At 45.9% G+C, this 25,215-nt stretch overlaps 1 protein-coding gene across 1 annotated transcript in view; it reads right to left on the bottom strand.

Annotated features, from left to right (window-relative positions):
- The window catches only part of LOC139057468 (sialin-like), an 85,316-nt gene extending 66,355 nt beyond the window's left edge, over nucleotides 1-18,961 (bottom strand). The window contains exons 1-2 of the mRNA XM_070535784.1: nucleotides 18,639-18,961; nucleotides 15,605-17,461 (exon numbers count right to left, since the gene is read on the bottom strand). The gene's annotated coding sequence lies outside the window, so the exon portion shown is untranslated. The remainder of the gene's footprint in view (nucleotides 1-15,604; nucleotides 17,462-18,638) is intronic.
- Between the last annotated feature and the right edge of the window lie 6,254 nt (nucleotides 18,962-25,215).

The following is a 25,215-nucleotide window of genomic DNA, read 5'->3' as shown; positions in this document are numbered from 1 at the left end:
CTTCAAGACATGGCACGTACCCATGGCCGCACAAATGGCACGAATTGTGTGTCTGTACTCCCCTCCCCCAAATGATTTTCAACTTTGTTTCAACTTTTAAACAAATGATTTTCAAGCAGCCCTCTCGGATTGGACTTAAATATTCCAAATTTACTATCCTCTGGTGGCTCGTCTCTAACTTTGTGCGTGATAAACTTATGTGACGGGCGAAAAAAATAAATAAATAGCTCAGCCTGAATATATATTAAATAAATAGCTCAGCCTATATATATATATATATATATATATATATATATATATATATATATATATATATATAGTTTGCTTAGATAGTATATAGATAGTATATAGTAGCACATATGTCTTAGTATATAGATAGTTTACTTAGATTTAGGTTCACGCATGTAAATCCCCATAATTTTTTTATTTTTATTTTTATGGATGATGCGGCTGTCCCAACAACCCCCGACCGACCTTCTCTGGTGTCAACTAAGGCCCGCCCGTTAGCGCAAGGTTGTCCTAATTTTGTCACTCCATCAAAGCATCCGCGGCTCGTTGCCATCATTTCCTTTCCGTTGTCACCTATTCCGATACGATAACTGATGGCCGTTGCGCTATAGAAGCAAAGAGATGGGAAGGCAGAGGTATAGATTAAAGGTCTACGCGAGCATCTTAAAACTGTAAAAGCGCACACAGACGAGAACGAAGAGAGAAGACAGGACGAGGCGCTTCTTCCTGTCTTCGCCCAGTCTTTGTGGACTTTTGTAGTTTCAAGATGCAAGTAAACCAATTAGTCTAGCGGTCTATTCTGTCGGTCAATGCGAGTACACATTTTAGTTGAGGCTGAGAAGTGATGTGGGGCAAGTCGCGTACTCGCGTTCAGCACCGCAAACAAACGGCGTTCAACTGGTGTCTCGGCATACTGCGTCGTGGGAACAGTGTGGAACGCATTAGAAAAGTCCATAAATTACGTTGCAAGGGGCCTACAGCGCAGTGCAACACGTCGGGCAATTTATTGCTTGTTTACAAACACAAACTCGGCACTTGCGTTCGTCTTTACCAGTGTCCGCACATGTGTCCACAGGTGTGCGGCCTCCAAAACAACAAGCTCAAGGCAAGACACGGAGTGACGAAGTGTCACGCAGTTCTGAAACGGCTATACGTAGCGTGAGCGACACCTCCAACGGACACCAAACGCAATGCCTAAAGAGGGCCAAGAATCCATAACAGCTATCACTGTAAAACAAACCGGAGACACAGAGGGTCTTGGTGACAAATGCCATTATGCAAACATCAAGAAAGCTTACAAGGATGAAACAGTGACTGCGAGCGTGCCAGCAGCAACATATAGTGCGAAAGGAATGAGTCGAGCCGAAGTAGTTAAGACGCTATGAATTGTGCGCGAAAAAAAATTATAAAGGAACAAGAAAACAAAAAGAAACGACGCGAAGAAAGCAGTAGCAGCAGGGGCAGCAAGAGGAGCGAGCAGCTGTGCAGTTTGCCGCGTTCTTACCTCCCTGCGAGCTCTCGCGTGAAGTGCGGCGTGGAAGACGTGCAGCTGCACGCGAGGTTCGGAAAGCGGAACGAACAGAGGCGCAGAAAAAGAACGATGGTTCCGGAAAGACATTCAGACACGAGCGCGCACGAACATCGCGCACGGCGAAAGCGCCTACGTCACCCGACACGAAAGGGTAATGAATAAATGGCCCTGGCGCGAGCCTTTACGCACAGCCGCTTTCGCGACCAACGCCACAACTGCAAGACCACAAAGTTTACGCGGCTTGTCGTCGTACTGTGTGTGTATATACCCGCCGTCATGGGAGTCGACTGTGTGCATGCTAGAGGAAGGATCCTGCAGGCTCGAATCGCCCGGACATCGGCTATGGAGGACAGTAAGAAGAAGGAGCACTTTGATGATGATGCTAGCAACCTTATTGTACCGCCGGATAAGGAGGCCCCCCTTACTCCCCGTCCCCAGCACACAAGCCTAGGGGACGGGGGCCGGGGCCACCGCGATTAGAAGCAAATAAAGAGGTCTTGACTCTTCGAGGCTTCTTCCGCCAGGTGGATGGCGTATTGCTTTGGAGTAGAGTCCTCGCTCCGCAGCAGGGCTTCCCAGGCCTGTCTACAGTTTATGTTTGCTTTAGCCCTTGTGAAGCTAGCGCACTCCCAGATTATGTGGTCGAGGGTCCCTCTCACCCCACAGTGTTCGCACTTATCGTTTTCTTTATCATGCATAACATATGGTATGCCCAAACCGGGTTTACGAAGTTCCCAGCTTGCAGGCCGCCCTTGGCATATCTAGAAGGGTTGCGCTGAAAGGACGAGGCCTGAAGGAAGGAGCACTTTTCCGTGACGCTGACGTAACCGCATACGCTCGCCTCCTCTTCACCTCTCAATCTGTTTTCTTCCTCTTCACCACTACAACTCGCCCCTCTATCCCAGCTGTTCTCTATGATAAACCACAACGCTCACCGGACTTGTACTATCCGCACAATGCAATCGCATTGAAATACGAGGAGAGGAGGAACGAAAAGAACAACACGAATGGTGTTTGTTTTGTCCTTTTTGTTCTTTTTGTATCCGTGTTTCTCACAAATTTTTTTTCCACATTTCGAATTCTCCCCAACTCACTCACTTTACTGTCGTTACTAAGATACTCAAGCATGCAAACTCTTTCTAATTGCTCCGTTAGTCCATACTGTTGATAAACAAACAAGCAGTCTGACTCTTTTTCTCTTTCGTTTTTTTTTCTACTACCTGTCTCACGGAGGAATGCTCCATTTTCTATGAGTGGTGTGTGTATTTCAGGTGCTTATACAGCAAGTCAACCACTTCAGCTGTGGATCCTTTCGTGGAAACAAAGCTGCACTAGTTGCGACAGGAAGATTTCTGTCGCAACTAGTGCAGCTTTGTGTCCACGAAACACGTTTCGCCGGCAGAAGCCACGTAACTCGGTGTATCCTCTACCCGTTGGCAAAATACGGCCACGGTGGAGTATACGATTATGCTAATTACTTCCGACATCAAAATTTTGCATATCTCATTTACAGTTCTTCAACTATTTCTATGTTTATTGAATCTCAGTATAGAAATTCTCTTAGCCTGCGAGTGAATAATTTGAGGTGTGCGCTGAGCCTTGCACCATAACGTGACGTCAGGGGGGCAAAAATTCGGTTGCGTAGGAAATTACAGCTGTGCGCGGTAAACAGCTCGCGCACCAAATTTTGGGCGCGCGTTAACGGACTACACGCGGTCCAAATTGATCCGGAGCCATTCACCACGGTGACTCCCATAAGCCCCGTATTGATGTGGCGCGTTAATCCCCATTGATCAATCAATCAGTCGGTATATCTGCGTGTGTTTGTTAATTTTTCGAAGTAACCACTTAAGCAGCCGAGGCTTTCCATAGGGGGCTGCGGTTAGCCACTTATAGTTGTCGACGCCAGCCATTTGAACGAATAGGTGAATGAAATATTAATTGATTAAGTAATAAATTATTAAGTAATGACATTTATTTGCCGCTCGCCATAAGGGAGGGACATCGATAGGAAAAGTTCAACAGCGCTTGATGGGCTCCCCAGTCCTACATTTTCCGGCAACAAATATGACAGGAGAGCAGAAACAAAGAGTAGGCACAGGCACATCGAACTGAACAAATAAAACAAGAAGTGCGGCTACAAAAAAACATCGAGAAACACACAGTGAACTGGAATAAAGCACCCATCAGTATAACGGTAGGGATGACTACTTTAGAAAGTTGGCTCAAACCGATCAGGTGCAGAATAACAAAGGTATTCCATTGTTAGCAATGCTACGAAGTGCAGGCAGACAATGACGCAACATGTGAAAGCGGCATTCAGTACGCTGTGTAGCGACACGAGAGTGTGATTCTGTACGAAATTTACAGGGCTCGGCACTAGAGGTCAGCAGCGCTGTGTCATCAAGACTTGATACATTGTGCAATATCGCATGCTTGTGCCATCGAGCAGGTCTGTTTCATCGCGCGCTCTGTTTCATCGCGCGCCTAAACTTCGTGACGTTGCATTGTAGCGGCGCTGTGCAAAGAACATCTCCCTACTCAGACATACACGCCACGTTTATAGTAAAATGAATTCGACAGAAAATTCACATTTGACGTAGGTATGGTTGATGATGATTTATTGGCACCCCCTTTGAAACGGGACGGTGACAAATGGTCACCTAGCCTGCGTGTTTTAATCAGGTATACTGCACATGTTTTTCATTTTAGAATTTTTACATGCACCTCCATAATCTTTTTTTCCTCTAAACTTCTTTCTCTACCTTGTATCGCTACCTATGTTTGTAACGCTTCTTTGCTATGTTTGTTTGTATATAAATTTCTTCCCTGATTTTTTCCCCCAATACTCTAAAGATCTCTTAGTTAGCTCGACTGGTGACCGGTTGGTGCTTTCATCCACTTTAAATCCAAGCTCTTCTGGAAGGTGTATGTTACTTCCGGTTCTCACTGGCTGAGTCCCTTCGCATTCCATTAGGATGTGCTTAGTGGTCTCCAGATTTTTGCTGCAGCATATGCATGCCTCATCCTGTTGCGAATATTGGCTCCGGTATGCTTTCGACCTTAGGCAACCAGCGCGTGCTTCAAATAACAAGGCACAGCCTTTGTGTTATCGTATAGATTTTCCCTTCTAATTTCTTTCTTCCCATTCTTGTAAATATCGATGGTATTTTCTGTTTCAATTCTTTGCATTCAGTTCACTGTCTCCATTTCTCTCACTTTCAGGTCATCAGGTCGATGTCCCCAGTGCCCAGTGGTGGCGCAAGGAATGCCGGCAACAATGTACTCCGCGTACATTGCTTGAATCACTGCACACCGCACAACTTCATGGGCGCTTCGAAATTTGCCAACGGTATTTAACGATCGTAGAATTGGTGTCAGAAGATACCGTGCTTTCTACTCTGCGATTGTTCGTAGAGCGAAATTTCGCCCAAATTGGCACGAAGAACTGCTGGATATTCTCAGACAGCATGTAAAACCTTAAAATCGAATTAAACGAGCATTGTTGCGTGAAACCGCTACAACCAGCAGAAATTCCGCGCGACAGTACGACAAAACACGAAGCATACTACGGCCCTGAAGCAGACGCTTCAGCGCCAACATCACACGTCATTCAGGCGCTGGCGGCAGGCGGCGCGGTCGTGTACGCCCAATAGCGATCTACGCCACATTCCTTCTCTGCTTACCATACCACGCCTTCATACCCTGGACCCTAATTTACAGCTCCGTATTCCGCCCGAGCTTCCACGACGTGACTGCACCCTTCTTGTCCGTCTGTGGCTTGGAGTAGAATTTTCAAATGCCTACTCTTTCCTTATCAGAATAGCCAACAGCCCACTGTGTGACTTCTGCGGGTGCAATGAAACAATCGAGCATATTCTTTGTCAGTGCTCTCGTTTTAACCCACAAAGAGCAGTCCTCTTAGCCACCTTAGACAAACTGGACAAGCGCCCAGTGACAGAAAACAAGATCCTTGGAACCTGGCCTACGCGAACATCAGCGCGATCCGCTATGAAGGCGCTGCTGCGATACTTGAAAGACACGGGACTTTCTGACAAATTGTGACTGTACACTGTGTGACGTGGGACTGTACGGTGACACTGCGTAAGACTAGGAATGCCTTTGCGGGCTGCGTGACAGTGCCCACAGAAATAGTTCGTGTGTACGTGTGGTGTGTGCTTAGTTTTTTTTTCCTTTTTTTATCCTTCTTTCTTTCTCACCTATTGCATCCCCTTGCCCCTCCCCCAGTAAAAGGTAGCCAACCGGAGATAATCTCTGATTAACCTCCCTGTCTGTCTTTTGCCTTTCTCTCTCTCTCTCTCTACGCCTAATAGCGACGATACAAACCTTGGTTTTATGTCGGATATGTACTGCATATCATTAACTCTGTAGGCTCTATGGACAGCAAGTCGGACTAAAAAAAAAAGACACCGGAGTGAAACTACACGACCTTTCAGTCCCCATTCAGTCCCTATCAAAATGCAGCCGCATCGGTCGAGCTCGAACCCACGACCTCGAGACGCCACAGCCACTGGGCTACATACGTTACCGGTAAAGACAAGTTCGCGTGCTCCCTCGTCGACTGGTGTTCTCGAAAAGAACGCGGCGTCTTGGTCGTAGTAAAAGAATTACGGGTTTACGCGTTAGTTTAGCGTGATTTACAGCTTGCTTGTCTGGCGCTACCTGCGGCTGCAACTATATCACACTCTACTCACGTCGCGAGTGTGTATGCGCAGCAGCGCTGTGAATGCTGGCAAACTTTTCATTTTCTTTTCTTCTGCTTTATTTTTTCAGTACACCCTGTTGAATGTATCGCGAAGTGCGAAAGCCATTTGTGTTCCAATCGGCGGACTATATGATCACGGCAGCGTGAATTCGCGCGCGCAGTAGCAGCTGGCACGCTCTCGCCAACCTCGCTTCGTAAAGCACTCCACAAAAATTAATGCGGTCTATACACAGGCGATACATTGGTTGCGTAATCAAGCGATCAATTCTCAGTGGCGAGACCGCTCCTCTAGGAGCAGATTGGCATCGTTGTAGCGGAGAGTAAGGTGTCGCTTCCGTAAGGTATACAAGTTTGTCAAACGGGTGACTGAGACCATCGTCATCCCTGCCGATTCAATGAATCATATGTAATGACTTGCACTTTAGACCGAGAACATAAGGATGAATGATAGTATTGGTGCAAGACTTTCAATTGCATTTTATCTGGAGGATTGTCTTGAGAAATGGCGCACCGTAACTCTTTGACAGTGACCGAGGATGACGTTCACGCCAAAGCTAAATTTTCTATATTTTTATTTTAAATAAATTTTGAGCCTCCTCTAGTTATCCATTATTCCTTCGTCGAAACGTATAGACGCCACGGAAACCATAAAGTGAAGCAGGGCTAGCTACTGCCTCCCGAAAGAAACACACGACGTCCACTGCTCGAAGAAAAGGGGAAAAGGGAAGGGAAAAAGGGAAGGGAAAGAGAGGAGCAAGGCACAGCGCAAACATCACTCAAAGAGAGAAACAGAATTGCCAACGAGAGTCGAGTCATCGCAGGACAATAACCTACCATTCATAAATTAACGGTTTCACTGAACAACTGTTCAATAAAGCCGTTAATCTGAATCTGAAAATCGTGTTCGCCATGTTACGCTGGCATTAAACACAGAGTAAGCCGAAGTTCACCCCTTTGTCACATTTGCCTATAACGCGGCACCGCAATACATGAGGGATTTTCTTCGGGATTCAAAGCTATGAAACAACGCCTTATTTCCGCCTATTTCATTTGAGTCATATTTTGAGCGGAGTTTTCGCTTTTCGGATTCCCTTATACTGCTTTCTTGCGACGCAGTTGCATCCTGTTGTAGTACCCGTGTGATCTTTCGGTATAGGAGATTCCGATACAGTTGTTAGGCTATGGCACCTCCTTCTGCTTGTGTATTGTAAGTAATAAAAAAAAAACTGCCAGGAGACAACACTCCGCTACCATTCTTGACGCCATGCCAAACATCAACTGAGAAGTAATTACGACGACAACGCTCTTTTTTATTCCCAATCTTCCTAGGGACCTCGGGAGCCCACCAAGTTAAGTACAATGTGTCAGCAAAAATTTGACGTACGACGCTACAACTTATGACACCAGAAATAACATTCGCCGGTAGCATATTTCCCGGTTACTCTGTGTAGCTCATAGTGTGATTCCTTCTGCAATTTGCCCAAACGTTGCGGTAATGATTCATATCGATGCAACTCAATCAACGCTTATCATAATCCATGATGCCATTACATAATTGTTAGTAGGAGGTCCACCCACAACGGTTTCCGACACGGAAGGAGAGAGGGTGGCTGTGAACCTCGACACCTTTTTTTCCGACATGCAGTGTATGAGTCGATAAACACCCGGAGCTCCTCAGGGCATTCGAGATTGCGAAGGCGTGCAATGCCACTTATCACCACTTATGACAGACGCTGTGAAGTTTTGGTTTCAGTCTGGTTTGGTTTCGAAGTTCACTGTTATATCTTTCTGTCTCGTTATATGAGCATCGACTGTACGGTTATCTCACCCCCCACCCCCCTGCATGGATCACTGCTTGCAACCAGTTCGCGCGGTGTATCCTCCCTTTATCTTCTAAACATTCATTGTTTATAAGTTGTACTTGCTAGGATGTTTAGGATGGATGGATGGATGGATGGATGGATGGATGGATGGATGGATGGATGGATGGATGGATGGATGGATGGATGGATGGATGGACGGACGGACGGACGGACGGACGGACGGACGGACGGACGGACGGACGGACGGACGGATGGATGGATGGATGGATGGATGGATGGATGGATGGATGGATGGATGGATGGATGGATGGATGGATGGATGGATGGATGGATGGATGCCGTGAGAAACGGGGCGGTGGGTTGCGCCACCAAGCTCTTGCTATTATATTCCCTAATGTCCTACCTATGTTAAAAAAGAAAAAAAGGAAAGAAAAAAACACACGATGAATTCCCATAACCAAACCTTCTGAACCCCTATTGTGAAGTTTGTTTTTGCACGCCTCCGTTGTTTGTTGCTTCCTTACTTTTCTTCCACCAACATTTCAAACACCACTTACTTTTTTTTTTTAGCTTCCTTCTTGTCAGCGTCACCTAACGCAAACTTGTTAACCAACCAACGAGCCAACCAACCGATTTTTTTGTTGACTGCCTCCCATCTTTGTGATAATACAATGTTTTCAGTTTGTATTGGGAGTACGCGAAATCCCTTTTCAGCTGCCTTGAAAACAGGTACTCCGGAAATAAGCGCTAATCGTCGCATACTCCCCATCAGCTATCGTGCGATTGTGTTAACCATTCAGTAGTTTCTCAATGTCCTAGCTGTACCCGGGTGTGTGAGAGTCTGCCTTTGGTTTCTTTTTTCGACGTATGACCATAGTGGTATGTCCGGATTTTCGTGAAGCAGACGAGGCACCAAAAATAGTTACGAAGTGTGTTTCATGCAGTCGCAGCTTAATATTGTTCCGTTTTTGTCACTGCAAGCGTGCTCAGTTTGCGCACAGTGAATCCAGACACAAGACGCGCAGTACACCCCATGCCCGGTCAGTCATTTTTAACTATGCTGTGTCATTTTGCTTTATTGTATGGCAGTATGATGGTTAAGGGGATCTGCCCTCCCGTGGCCTCCTCCCTCCCTCCTCCCTCCCCCCCCTAAAAGAAAGAAAGAGATAACAAGCCTACGTGGTGGCCTTCATCTACTTTTACTGGCTGAAAGTATATGCTAGCGACGTCACAAGCCAAACCATGGGTTTCATAAGCCAACCACATCATACTCGCATCTGCCCGTCCTTCTGTTCGTCCCTCCGCCCCACCGCCACTTCATTATTCCGGTGTGTGCGTCGGATTAGATGTTGCATCCGTCTGTTCGGCCATACGTCTAAATAAATGGAATTGTGGGGTACTACCTGCCAAAACCACTAGCTGATTATGAGGCACGCCGTAGTGGGGGACTCGGAAAATTTGGACCACCTGGGCTATCTTAAAGTGCACCTTTTAACGTCGCCCCCACGGAAATGCGGCCGCCACGGCCGGGTTTAGATCGTATACTTAGCAGCCCAACACCATAGCTACTAAGCAACCCACGGCGGGTGGCCATAATTAAGTAAGTAAAGTAAAGTGAGTGAGTGAGTGAGTGAGTGAGTGAGTGAGTGAGTGAGTGAGTGAGTGAGTGAGTGAGTGAGTGAGTGAGTGAGTGAGTGAGTGAGTGGTGAGTGAGTGAGTGAGTGAGTGAGTGAGTGAGTGAGTGAGTGAGTGAGTGAGTGAGTGAGTGAGTGAGTGAGTGAGTGAGTGAGTGAGTGAGTGAGTGAGTGAGTGAGTGAGTGAGTGAGTGAGTGAGTGAGTGAGTGAGTGAGTGAGTGAGTGAGTGAGTGAGTCCAGTCGGTCGGTCGGTCGGTCGGTCGGTCGGTCGGTCGGTCTCAGAGTCCAATAGGTGTAGAAGGGGTCACCGAACACTCCTCCCCCCTTCCCGAAAGAAAATTCCTGGCTCCACCACTGAAAAATCCTGATTTTCCCGACCAACGTAGGGAACCATGCATTTCATGTCTAAATTCCTTTCTGCTTGTTTGCATCCTTCAAGCAAGCCCTTTACCATATACATATTACAGCTACATACAGCATTCGAATTCCAGAGCAGTAAAGTTTACAGTCATGCAAAAGCCCACTATACGGCGTCGGCTAGTCCTTTCATGATTGCGGGAAAACAAGAGTGCGAAAGTCGGCCACTTTATTACGATATTTTTTACTTTTATGACACCACTTATATGATGCAGCGGGATACCAGAACGAGAGCAGGGACAAAGGAAATGGGAAGAGAAAAAAGGAGAAAGAAAGAAGAGTAAGAGTGTCGTGTTGTATTCTAGCTTACCTAATTATACAATTGTGAGAAGGCGGTACTAACGAACGGATTACATATAGTGGTGTATATGCAATTTATTTACAAGCTCGACAATTATACATAAATGAAGATAGCGCCCAAAACCAGTTACAAATAGTGATGTTATTGATAATGATGATGTGCACGATGTACTTTTTGTTGCTTAAACAAAATCACACACAGCCTCAAACATGTCCCTGCGGCTAAAATCCAGTGCCGAGGCCCTAACAGAGAGTAATACTGCAATACTAAATTAAAGCCTATAGTTGACTAAGCGGTGCCTCACAAAGTCTTTTTTGTATTATAACCTGTCGAAAAGTTGAGGAACAATGATCAATAGATTCAATTTCCTGACATAACTAGCATGGGCGATAACACCATACCAGCCCTGTGTAAAAGCACCTTTAGTGGGAGAATGCAGCACCATTAACTTAGTGATAATAACCTCTGTATTCCTTGATGGGAACCACAGATTTTTTTTCTGGGAAACCTGAGATATTTGATTTTTGCTATGGACGTTATTGATGATTCGATAGAATCTGCATGTATGAAAAACTTCCGGTACCTAATGGCTGTGATGAACGCCGATACTAGGAGAATAGACATTATTGGTTCATTCAGGGTACTTGCGCTAACGAATCGGCGATTTCGCTTAAATGCAACCCATAGTGACCCGGTACCCATAATAATTTAACAAGATTTCGCTGCGTGGAGGCTAATGACCAGAATGCTTTTAAAGCTGGATATCTTGATGAAACTGTGAGTGAAGAACAAATAGAAAGAGAGTCTGTGACAATCACAGCAATGAATGTGGCCATTCAGAGGAGATTTGCACAGCGCGAGTTATCGCCAAAAGTTCAGCTTCCAAAAGAGGAGTAATGTCTCGCTCTTCCCGCCAAATCGCCTTCTTCGTTGCAGATCAACTTCTCGTTTTGCGGTGCTCCTGATTTTTTCGTAATGGCATTTATGATTATCATGTAGTTCCGCACGAAATATCTTTCTTTTTGTTGTTGATGTTTCTTTATTCGGAGATTTTGCTGTTTGCCGTTAGTCATTTAATTTTTCGATGCGTGGCCAATCGTCTTCCTCGGTTGGTGCGGTATGTTAGGAAAACAACATCGATATCGAAATTTCAAGCAGCGGTGAAGCTATACCAACTAGACCAGATGTATTTTCTAGTGCTATAGCTGGCTCTTAAGCTATGGCAATTCATTTAAAAGCCTGCCATCGTTCGCCTGGAGATCTGACGAAATTTTGAAAAGCTGGGTGCCGTCCGAGTCGCTCTTTCCCACAGCTTGTCGCAGGAAGTCGAATCCCAACTGATGATGCTGTGGGCGTAAGACATCGCGTGTTATTGATTCGCCTGTCATAGCGCTTCTTTTACTTGTTTTTATTATGCGCGCTGCTTATCTAATGCGCGTCTTGAGTATGGTACTTGGTCTTATGATTTCTAACTGCAGAGACCAAAGTGAGGTCCTATAGCTAAATGACGCGTCGCATACGCTAGGCCGAGGCACACGCGACCGATCAGACCAGCAACCAGAAGCCACTGATTTATTCGGGAGAGCGCGCCGCTTGAGGAGCCCCGAGCATGGCACAGAAGCGCGAGCAAGTGAACCTGAAAGACGAGGAAGACGACGGCGCCACTATACTAGCCAAAACAATAGGGGCAGGATTAAGAGAGAGAGAGAGAGAGCGCGATAGATAGATAGATAGATAGATAGATAGATAGATAGATAGATAGATAGATAGATAGATAGATAGATAGATAGATAGATAGATAGATAGATAGATAGATAGATAGATAGATAGATAGATAGATAGATAGATAGATAGATAGATAGATAGATAGATAGATAGATAGATAGATAGATAGATAGATAGATAGATAGATAGATAGATAGATAGATAGATAGATAGATAGATAGATAGATAGATAGATAGATAGATAGATAGATAGATAGATAGATAGATAGATAGATAGATAGATAGATAGATAGATAGATAGATAGATAGATAGATAGATAGATAGATAGATAGATAGATAGATAGATAGATAGATAGATAGATAGATAGATAGAGAAACGATTATTGAACTCGAAATAAAGTGTTGAAGCGATTCCATCGAGAAAAATGGTATGGACGTAAAACAGCTCCAGCCGCAGAAAACTCGAGCTGAGTCTTTCCGTAGAAAGAGAAATCTGTGAACAGAGAGAAGTGGAGCAGCCGAAATACTCTCTACCTCCATCTCTCTGCAGCAACCGATGTATAAGAGAACAGAACAGGGCGGAAATAATTTAGCAGACGGCCGTATCAAAACGCCTTTAAAGATTTCAACAACAACAAAAAAAAAATGGGCATACCCAGACGCGCACCTTGCAATATATGCGAATCGAAGCTTTCGAGAAGGGTTAATCAAATGCTACAAGTTTGCTCATTTCATTCCTGCGTCTTTGTGCCTTGTGCGTCACGTGTGCTCTCGCACGCCCGTGCTATACGCAATGTGACTCACGCGGCGGTTCTCCTGAAGAGGTTTCTAAAATAAATTGTGGGGTTTTACGTGCCAAAACCACGATTTGATTATGAGGCAATTTCGACCACCTGGGGTTCTTTAACATCGCACCTAAATCTCAGTACACCGGTGTTCTCGCTTTTCGCACCCCATCGAAATGTGACCACCGTTGGTCGAAGAGACAGTTGGCGTTGGCACGGTAGAAATGCATACGTGCGATTAAGAAATAGTGGAAGGACTTCCTCAAACGTACAAGTTCCCCTAAACCGGCGAGCCAGTGCCGCTGCTCAGGTTGAGCTCTGTAGACCTCGTGGGTGTGCGCAACGCTTTCAATAAAGTTTTCTCTTGCAGAACGTGCGTTAACATCAGCGTGACGCCCTTGCATTCTTTGTTTTCCAGAGGCTCCGAAGGCCGAGGACCGTGAACACGTCGTAGTGGACACCGTTCTCGTTGTCTACAATTAGGAATACAATTCGGTGCAGTTGTAAAGTTTTTTTTTTTTTTAAGTGAGCGATGGGGGGGGGGGGTTATATCCAAATGAAGTGTTGCATCCCAGAAACCTGTGCATGCGCTTTCTGTTGTTTTCAATTGTTCACAGTGGGTGCTGTTGACTGTCTATGCCCCAAGGAACCCTTTGTTCTGCACTCAAGTTTTCACTGGACTCGTGCCGGTATGTAATCACAAGAAAAGAAATAGTCCTTAGCCGCTGGTTTGATTAGCATTAGCTTGACTCGTTTTAAGACGTTGTGTCCTCGGCCTTTGCTGTAGAGAGCTGTGTACACTGACGTGTGCGGCAGTAACGCACTAACGAGATCTTTATACAGGCGCTTACGATTCACAGACCCTATAGATATTGCAATTAGAAATATATCTTGAAAATGCGAAAAAGAGCACTGAACTTCGTGCAAGATACCCGGTGACATTTCTGGCCCTCGTATTGCATGACGAGACAATGAACTATGACAACGTGTTTCGCAGTCGCACCTGCATAACTGTACGCAAAAATGCGCTGTCTTGGTCTCTAAGAGAGAGGAAGCGAGAAACAATTTTTATGTTGGTGTGTGAGTGTTTAAAGAAAGCCGCTTGAACGGAAATATGTATGTCACTGTGAAGGTATTGCACTGAAGTTGTACCGACTTTAAAGAAGAAAAAAAGAAGAAGAAGAAGCGGTTGTGTCCTAATGGTTAGAGCATTGTGATGTTGTACTATACAGCTGTTTGTAGTTTCCTCTGTGACACAAAAAGATTGCCTTAATAATATTTCGCTTTTTCTATGATTTATCTATTTCTCCTTTAATAAATTCGAAATTTAGAAAATTCAAAGTAAAAACACCGATTTACAGTTATAACATTAATAATACTATTATTGCAAATTTAACTTGCTCATTTTTAGGTCTATCCTTGACTATTTACTATTTCGATCTAAGCATGGCTGACTACCTTATTGTACACTAATTTATTTCATTTATTATCGGTTCACCCCTCATCTATGATTATTCAATTATTTTGATTCTTTATTACTTATTTATTTGTTAAGTAATTTATTCCATTTCTCAATCATATTACCTCCCGCTTTGTGGCCTGTCCCCCACAGTGGGTTTGTGCCGCTAATTAAGACTTCATCATCATCATCATGCTTTGCTGGGGTACGGAGGGTTCAGTCACACCAGCAGACCCGTAATGCATTTTTTTTTTTTTTTACTTAAGTGTGAACTATTTGGCCAGACAGCAGCAGCACCAGGCCGCCACGGTCAGAAAACGCCTGGGGTTTGGGGGGGGGGGAGGGGGGAGGGAAGGTATCTTGGCTTTAGAAGTGGCTGAAGCATTCACACAGAGCCAACAAATCACGCTGCATGAAGAGGCCGCTGTCTCTTTTGCGAAAAGCAGAAGATGCATGAAGGCGATGACGCAAAGGCGAGCGCGATATTACTATTCATTCCTTCTCCATTCAAGGTTCCCGAATCGCTTTCTTTTGAAGACGGCGATCCATCGGCGCGCAAGCTGAAACTTAGGCACGTTCTTTTGAATGCGATAGCATTTAACCCCAACACTACTTTTCCGCATCCGGCTAGTATCTGGCGTCGAAGCACTACCAGCGTTAAAAAAATAAAAAATAAATACAAAAAAATCGTAATTAAATGGAATCCTTGGTTCGAACACACTTCGAAACCAGCACTTTGGAACTGAAGCAAAGAAACATTGTTTTAATCTTTCTCTCTTAATTTAAAGATTAGTTTTCGTCGCACACATAGAAGGCAGCATCAAAAGTTTGAAATCGGTTATTCCGGGATGTAAAGCACACCTTATATTTAAACTCACAGCAACGGCCAGATGCGCGATTGATCTATATTAACAAGAGGTCTACAATATTGAAAATTTTGAAAAGATATGTATCGCACTTTAGCATACTCCACTTCCTACTTGCTGTGATTAGCTGTGAATCGTTAACGGTGTGCCAGAATCGCTCCGAATTGCGTAGATATAGCCACAATGAGCGTTCACAAACTTACGAATCGATGTCACACGATGCGCCGTAGCGCCGAAAGGCCATCGCACTTTCGCGCTATGCATCCGGCCGCTGACGATTACCGGGATGCAGGCCACAACCCACGACAACAACAACATCAACTCACCTCCGGACACGTTCAAGTCGACAGGTGTTGCTGCAGCGAGGCCGCGTCACCTTTTCATCAGTAGCAGGAGAGCGCAGCCGAGACAGCTATAGGGCTAGGACGGCGCACTAAACTTCACCGGCGCCAAAAGCAGCAGCTGGAAGTCCACAAGTCGCACGCAAGTCCACCGACACCACCGGTGCGCCGGAGACCTCCACGTTCCGAGAGTGACAACGCTCCAGGTAACGGAGCCGAGAACCGCGCTCACAACGCCGACGCTTCGCTGCGGCGAAAGAGAGCTGCACGCGCCTTCTGCGTGGAGAAAGGATGACGCCGAGGGGGCAGGGAAAAAAAAAAGGTCGGGCGCGATGCGGCTGTGACGACTACGACAGCGGGCGACGACGACGACTCCTCGACGCCGGAGCGAGTGCCCGAGAGCGTGGCTTTAACCGTGCGGGCGCCCCCCGCGCGCTATCGGCGAAAGAGAGAAAACGCTCGCTCTCTTTTCGCGCGAGTTTTTATGCGCTCACTTTCGCGGGGAGGCTCGCGGGGCACCCGACTGTTCGCGTCTCGCGGTTCGTCACATTTATTGCGCTCCGCGCCGCATACCACGACTGCGCGCTTCCGAAGCTTAAGCTGGACGGCTGAGCGATGACGTTTACCCAACCTTGAGAGCCGGCATGCCTGGAAAACGTTCACCGCGGTTTTTACTTCATGTCTACGTCAGCAAAAAAAAAAAAAAAAAAGAAAGAAAGAAAGAAAGAAAGAAAGAAAGAAACGCACTCAGTCGCGTCGCTTCGTGATAAAGTGCGGTCCCGATACGTCGCAGCTGTTGGGACAATACTAGGGAATCTAATGGCGGCATGTGCCGTGTACCCTTACCAGCTCGGACAGTCGAAAATCTTGCATAAGTAGATATAAGTGGGAAAAGACAACCGCGCGTTTAAAATAAGTGCGAAAGAAGTGCAAGAATAGTCACACACGAGGACAGAATTTCCTAATTTAGGCGAAAGTCGTTAGCCGCTTTATCTTGAGCGGCGCGGTGCTGCTTTTCTTTTTCGCCTTTTTTTTTTGTCTTTCTTTTGTGTATTAGGCTGTCGACATTCCTGCCATTGTGCATCTCATCTCTGTCAGATGCAAATGCAAATGAGAGGAATGATGACGCTTACGTTGTTGTCGTTCCTAGGACATTCCAACGTCGTGCAATTAAATGATACTAGGCGATGCCTCATTTGACACACATACCTATACTAATAGCTGATAACGTCGGCTCCCGGTCACCTTAGGAAAGGGGGTACTTCTACAAACGCTAAAGAAAAACACCCTTTAATTTAAAAGAAATCAGGTAGTTTCTATATACAATGCCATCTTCGCTAGCGACTTCAGATGAACCTTCACCACCACTCATAAATACATTCATTTTCCAGCAACCTATGCACGTTTCGGCGTTCATTGCACCTCCATTTGCTGTCCGTCATGCACCCTATTTGCGCAGTAAAGATGTTCGTGATTATTTCCTCAATTTAAATATGCCATATCATATCTCTCTTTCCTGTTTAGTCCCTAGGTTTGTTTGTTTGTGTGTGTGTGTGTTTGTTTGTTTGTTTGTTTGTTTGTTTGTTTGTTTGTTTGTTTGTTTGTTTGTTTGTTTGTTTGTTTGTTTGTTTGTTATTTGCCGCCTTAGGTGAGCGTCGCCTCCTCCTCCATCCAACCGCAATGGTAATTTATTTCCTGCCGATCTAGTTCTTGCTTTTCGTGCACGTCAGCTTCCTACAAAATAAGCTGAATTAGCAATAATAGAACTTATCTGTGAGAGCATTGCCGCTGCTGTCCGTCGATGTCGCATTTTCGGAAGTAGACGACGGAGGAATGTTGGTCCTGCAATAACAAGTCAGAACGGGAAAAGTTGCAAAAGTGCCCGGCGAGCCGGTGTCAACGGGGTTGTATACAACCCCGCGCACGATCTACCCACTGACCCTTTCGGTACGTAAAGACGACTTTAAAAGTTCACGGGACACGGGATTTGCATAACACACATAATAAGAAAGCTTAATGCTCGCGTAGCCTGCATGCATAGGCTCGAATTCAATGTTTCACGTTGCAGTAGCCTTTGCAACCTATACAGAATGACCCAATAATTTGGAGGCGTACGTCAAGCCTTAACAACGCAGAGATTCGGATTTGTCGTGGAATGCATGTCCTGTGAGCTTTTGTGGCCGGATGTACATGAGAGCTGGCTTTGAAGTGGTCAGCGTTCCCGGCCTTACCCTTACTGGCATTCGCCAACTGCCACACACCTGTCTAGACTGACATCACTCACCCGCCAGCGAGCTCTTCATAAATGCACATGAGATTTCAGCTGAACGAAAAAAAATAATCAGAAAAGAAAAAAATAGACGTGGCACATATGCTGCACGGCGTCACTGCTGTATACGTCAAATGTGAAGTATCATACTCTTTCAGTTGAAACAAGTCTGCATTGTCACACAGAGAACGCGATGAAATATTGCAGTGATAATTTCATGCAACACCGCGTTCCAAAGAACACCTGCGTTCGGGCACAGCGTCTGGGTCGTGTCCATCCACTAGAGGCGGGAGGTTCATCCGAACACTTAGAAAGGCTCTTGCACACCCTCGGTGAAGGAGATAGTATCTAGTACACTCTATCTACCTGCTACTTGATCATGTGATTGTAGCTTAACGTTGTGGCCCGTACAGACAGCCGACACACAGTATACCCTACTTCCTATATGTTATCATTCACAGCCATCGCCGTTGCTCATCGAGCTCTTCATCTGACTTTTGTTCATACAAACTCTTATCGACACGCGAGAGGTGCGACGTCTTGCTTTGCGCTGCTGCCTTTTCAAATATGTACCAACATGCCCAATTCGCCGCATTAATTCTATACCATGTTTTTCTTCAGCGGCGTATGACCTTTACTTGAAGATTTTCCAACTAGAAAGGATTTCCACAGTAAATGATTGCGTACAGGCATCATAGTTTGAACGTGGCGTTACAAATTTTGGCCATGACGAATGACCCCTCAACACACCTGCGGCTTCCGGGCACATCTTGAAGCTGCCTCGCGAGGAACGTTCCACACGATGAAGCCTGCTCCACGAAGCAGCGTGTCGCGCGATGAATGTCCGTGCCCCTATAACAACGGCCACGTCCCTGCGCACGTTCACTACGGCGTCCACTCCCCTCCCGCTCGCTGGCGACTCGGCGTTCTTCGTGCAACGCTGAACGACAACTTCCCGAACGTCGCACCATACCCACGGCACGGACTTGCTTGCTTTCCTATCCAATCGGCCACACTGCCACTGACTGAAGTGTCCCACACCGGTCACTACCAGCTGTACTTTCACTTTCGCGTGACGTAAGATGGAGAGCGATGTAGCGACGAGCGATCGTTGGGTGAACGCTTAAGGGAATGGGTGAGGGAACCAACCCTTCTGATGCCCCTTCTGTCGATGCCCTTGGATACCATGCACTGTTAACAGCTACCGACGCAGTAGCAACGCTTACAGTGCCCCCTCTCCAAGCTCCTTTCCTCACTTCTGCTTGCGTTGGAAGAGCTAATCGACGTTCACTGAATGTGATACCCGTGAGACGAACGAATCACGAATACGGTCCCGGATCAACGTCTCTGAACAAGAGTCTGAGTTACTCGCCACGGTGATGTTCGGTTTTTCACGGCGTGGAAAGTTCACACACAATGTTCTTGATCGCCATTGCTTCCTTCTCCTGTTGAATGGAGAACATTGTGAAGCGTTGCTTGAAGTCGTCAGTATCAAATGAAACTTGGAATACGTTATCTGAGGAAGCAGTGAACTCCGCTTCGCTGGAATCATTTGTTGAATCTATTAGTAATGTCAACTTTTGTTGAAATTCGAGTTCAAGTGGTGTACACACTGAGTTGATAATATTGCCTTGTCCGCGTATTCATTTGTCATCTATGTCCAGTGTATAGCCATGCTTTTTTGTTTTTTGTTTTTCACTTCTGTATGTATTATATCTTTCCAATTATGTCAAGTAATTAGTTTAAATTTACTTCTCTTGTTTGTATTCTCAGTATCCACTCCTGCATGGGCCCGAGAAGGGCCTGCAGTATCTGTAAATAAATAAATAAAAAAATAAAAAACTGTAAACACCGTCGTTCTTGGAGCATACTGTACGTTTATTAAAGTCTGCAAGACGTCGCTCATCCATCGGCGGCATCTTCTTCACAAAAGAAAGCAGCGGACCCCTTAAATCAGCCTGTGTACTCTTTTGACTGAAGGCTTGGCTAAGAACAATGTCGCGCCTTTGAAAACACCTTCGCGCAACTGTATTGGCACTAGTGCCCAAAAATAGCGGACTCGGCTATTGCTCTACGTCATCCAGATGTCAATCTTTCACCCTTGCTCCAACTACCGGCGAGTCTGTCCAGATCAGCTCGCCTATTCCCCGCCCTTATCTCTGCAAATGTCACACCAGTCCACGCTGTCGTAGAAAGCATGCCCATTTCCAAGCGATGCAGATCAGCTCATTTATTCATATAGCGCTTATCTCAGCAAACGTCACACCACTCCACGCTGTTGTAGAAGACATGCCGAATCACAAGCTATATCAGCCTGGTACGAACAGCAGCATCGTCTGACCCATTCCATGCCCAGGTCCATTTGCACATACACTTGTTGATAGTTCTTCAACACAACCATCGACCAATCCCTTTAATCGTACGTTTCACCTGCCTTTTTATCGCTCCGTTCTTAAGTAAGTCAGTCAGTCGAGTAACGTCAAGTCATTGAGCACCCATCTGTATATACTCACAGAACACCTTCTGCCTTGCTGTATCAGGCATACCTCAGTCTTCCCAGCATGAACTCTGGAGGCGACGTGTCGGGCTACAGTGCCACCGCCAATTCCAGAAAACAGAGCTAATTAGAGCATGCAGCCGCATCGCCCAACTGAGTCTACCGGTTCCCGCGTATAGACACCGCGCGGAAGTGGCGCGTGCATTGTGGCTCACGACAGCGCAGGCGGGCGGCCCGGAAGCACAGGAAGTGCGGCGCGCACGGCTCCATAGAATAAGGAACACGGCGCTGTCTGCACCGCAGCGGGGAGGCGCGCTCTCAGTTGAATCACCGCCACACGAACAGCGGAGAGGCGGACGGAGGTCGCTCGTGAGCCTACATCGAATACGAGCCTGAACAAGATGTTTCGTGCAGAACAACGTGGCAGCACAAGTAATCTGGGTGACACGCCTTCGTGGAGTCAGTGACATGTGCACACACTAAGCGTAGACTGAGCGAAAGGTGAACCTTGGTTACAGCCGCGAGCAATATGATCTCAATCTAGGTAATCAACAAAGGCTGAACAAGGAATGTCGCTGTATACCAACGCGTCGACAAGCGCACTTGTCTTCGTAAGTGTAGGTAGGGCCTTCCCTGACGAAGACGAGTGTCTTTGTCGAAACGTTCGCTGCAGTGGTATCCCGTGTTCGACCACCTGTTGATCACTTTGATTCTGCATCTTCCTGTGAACTTATGTATAATCTAGGTATGCCATGATATAGTATAACATCAGGAGAAAATCTTCGGTTGTTGCAGTCGAACCCAAAAGGCATGGCCAAATTATAGCGAGCTTCTATGAGCGGAGCGTCTGCATGTATACTTCTATACATTTATATGTACACACACACACACACACACACACACACACACACACACACACACACACACACACACACACACACACACACACACACACACATATATATATATATATATATATATATATATATATATATATATATATATATATATATATATATATATATATATATATATATATATATATACCGGCTTGTGTAAGTTTGAATCAATGTCAGCAGGGGAATTATGTTCTATAGTATGGTCTGTTTTGTGTAAGAGTAACCAAACATGGTTCTCTTACTGGTGTTTCTCAGTTGTTTCGGCGAACCGCTTTCGAGATGCGCTGTTCTCGTCAACGTGGTAGAAAAAACGAGGGACAGTCTTCACCCTCCCAAAAGATGTCAGCCCGAGGTCAGCACTTTCACTTTCGGCATGCAGCATATATCCGTTCTTGTTGCTCGTGGATTGCGATTATATACACTGATGTGCATCATCTCAATTATACCAATTACAAACTGAAATATATGGTTTATTTTCTCCTTCGTGGTGGGCTCAAAAAGCGCTTGACTGTGGATTTTGCCTTTGGTTTCATATGCGATGAAGTGCGCTTCAATATTGCCTGCTCATGGAGAGATTAATGTTTGCACATTAAAGAGGGCACATTAAGGATAACGGATGGCATGGACTGCTGCTTTCTGGTTCACTTATCTGTTATCTATATTACGTACTTTGTGCTGACTTTTCTAAAGAAAAATACTTGAAATATGCAGGCAAGTACCGGAAGACACTAGTCAAGAGAAAGGACGGAACAGCATTGGTCAGGTAAAGACATCGTTAGCATAAAGAAATGGTGTCCACTGATGACCAAAGGGAAGAGCAAGGAAAAGACGTTTTTGAAGTCATTATATCTCCTTAGCAATGACAGTAGACTGAATTATTCGAAGTTTCACACCTCAGAATAACTTCATACAAAACAAAGCATTCAGCACCGGAGGAAAACTGCCTTCCACCCCTTTGGATAAGTAGTGACCATAATCTTTCCACATAGTTAAACGTTTCTACATTTATTTTGCTGACCGTTTAGTCCTATTTAAAAAGTCAGATCATGGAAAGCCAGCAGTGGAACCTGCCACTCCGTGTTGTCACTGCAGGCCGAGACACCTCCAGCGCCAGCAATGAACAGCTTATATCCATCTATGACCACCTGCTCGGAACGTGACATGAGTCATTCCTTTGTCATGCTCTGTCACAGCCACTCTTTCTAAATATGAGTCTCGATTCGCCGTGACAAATAACTGCGACCAGACGACATGGATGTGACACTTCGCTCCTTGTCGCTGTCCGTTCTTCGAGCGGCGGCAGACAATCGCCGGCGCAAGTATGCGATGCGTTCGGTGGCGATTGCGTCGAGCAGCGGAGGTCAATCTACGAATCGCCTCGTGGACAGAATGCGCCGCGCCGTCGCGTGACGATTGGTCGAAGCCACAATGAGATCCCTAGCTGCAAAGAGGGAAGTCGCGTCATGCACAAGCGACCCCGTCAATTGCGGCAGACAAGCGAGAGCGCATCGACGCATGCACGAGGAACGAAATGGAATTATTCCTCGCTTTGGCAACGCTGCCGCAAAGCCACTAGTCAGCGCAGCTGTCGCTGTCACGGGAACGCAGGATTGCAGTGGGTGAAGGTTGGGAAAGACCGTTACAATCCCGAAATGATCCATATATGTAAGATGAGCAGCTGTTACAGTGAATGCCGCACTTCTGACTCACTTGCATAGCTTGCCGCCTTTCTACATTCATGCTGTCTCCGACATTAGCGGCGCGCAGCAAAAATGACGGGCTTACACACAACTGATGTAAAGTGACAGCTTTTCATGCTAGGTGTGACACGCTTAACGTTTGTGATTGTTTCACTGATTAATACATCGTCTGTTTTCTTGTTGTGCTTTTAACTTTATTTTGCTTTTTTTTTCTGATCCCCCCTTGCACACCTTCTCAACCCCTCCCCTCGACATTAGGAGAAGCATGCAGGAGGCTACACGCGCTGGTAAAAAAGAAACAAAGCACTTCGTTAAGCAACATCTGTGTCCATATCGCCCATTACGCAGACCGTAGAAAGCAAATTTTGCGGTGACAGTTGACCAAAGACTGATTTGCACTTTCACCCTCCTCTAAGGTGTCCGTAAGCATAGGTGGACGTTGTCGCGTTTCATGCCCTTCGAGTGACAAGATCTCGACCGGGTGAGGTTCGTCTTCACCAGAAGAAACAGGAGACGGCGACGAAGGCGGGAATCGTGATGATGATGAAAAATAAAGAAAGAATGCATTCACTTCAGTGGTGCACGGCTGTGGCTCTGTGCAAGTCTCGAGCGATTCTGCCTAACCGCGGGCCAGGACGGCCTTGAATAACACCTCACGTAGAGCCGTTACAATCGGTGGCGAGGTCCTCACCGAAAGGGTCTCGTGGTCTTGTGGTAGTCGGAGTCTGCTTGGGGCTGCGCCCACGGAGATGTCAGTACCTGCGCGTTCTGCACAGTCTTGCGTCTCCTCGTCAAGTTGCGCAGACGACAGCCTCCGACCCCCTCGTGACCTGCTGGTTACTCATGTCAGCTAATGACGTGGCGTGGGTCATAGCGGCGACGATTTCTGGGGACTCGGCCACCTGGAAAGCGAGCTGGAACGTTTCCCACACTCAAGCGGTCGAATTCCGGGCCGATCATAACACGAGGCAGTGCCGTCTCCGCCGATAATCGTGGCTATACGCAGCGACCTCTTTTTAACACCGGTCGGGAATGTGTCAGCGAATTATACAGCCGGTAGATGGTACCCTGAATGCGTGTGTGAGTACGTGTAATATTCTTTCGTCGTGATTTCTACTCACGTTTCACAACCTCAGTTCGTGAGCATCTATTTAAATGCATGAGAACGAAGAAATCATTTTTCCGCGGCGTCCAGTGCAATGACTTTGATTATAAATTGTTGCATTTAAAATCCAGCCGCGGCGATTCAATAAATATGGTGCTCTGCTGCTGATCACTGAGTGGCGAGTACGATTTCCGCCTCCGACGGCCAAATTCTTACGGGGGCGAAATGCGAAAATACTCGTACCCTTTTAAATTCAGGTGCACCTTAAAGAACCCCGTGTGGCAGAAATTAATTCGGAGCCGTCCACTATATATATATACACGGCGTCCTCGTACTGTGTGTGTTGCTGCTCTGGGAAGTTCAACTGCATGATTTGATTGGAATTCACAAACCTTTTCTGCCGTAAGAGCTATTTGCCATTGGCGGACCACTATCACTATATATGTCCTGCATCACGACCGGCGGATACCTGCTCCTACAAAATGGTCTGGTGTAAGGACTTTAACTTTTTTATAACTAGGAGGCAATTTTCAGTTTCTTTACGGCCACCAATTGCTCCGGAAACGTTGCTCAAAACCTCAATTTTAAATTAAGTTTGTCATGTTTACAGCTCGGTGACTCATCAGTAAAGAGTGATATCGCAGTTGAGTAAGCAGCGTGTACCGGTACATTTAAATGGCTAAAAGTCGATATATATTGACCCCGCCCTGAAGCATATGAAAAATTTGCGAACAACCGTAACCGTACATTTAACCGTACATAATGTAACAATTTGAAGTAAGCAATGAACTAATACATACTATATATCTTCTTAGACGACCTGGCAGATGCATTTTACAAACTTGGGATATCTGTACGGTGCAGAGTTATGGGAGAGTAAATTTCGTGCTTCAATTTCGTTTTTAGTTTCTTTCATTTTCGGCAATTTCCGCAGAAACATTCTCAAGCCTTAAATAAATTATGTTCACTGTTAGAAACACCATAATTCAGCATGCTTTCTCTCTCGCATGCGACATATTTCATTCAAATCAACTCAGTGGTTGTAGAATGGATGACATTCCGCGTCTCACATGTATTTGAACAGAGAAATCTAAGCATGGTCCAGAGCTGAAGCTTTCTCTTAGTG

Source organism: Dermacentor albipictus, chromosome 3 (assembly GCF_038994185.2).
Source record: "Dermacentor albipictus isolate Rhodes 1998 colony chromosome 3, USDA_Dalb.pri_finalv2, whole genome shotgun sequence".
Taxonomy (NCBI): Eukaryota; Metazoa; Arthropoda; class Arachnida; order Ixodida; family Ixodidae; genus Dermacentor; species Dermacentor albipictus.
This window is presented reverse-complemented; position numbering and strand designations above follow the sequence as displayed.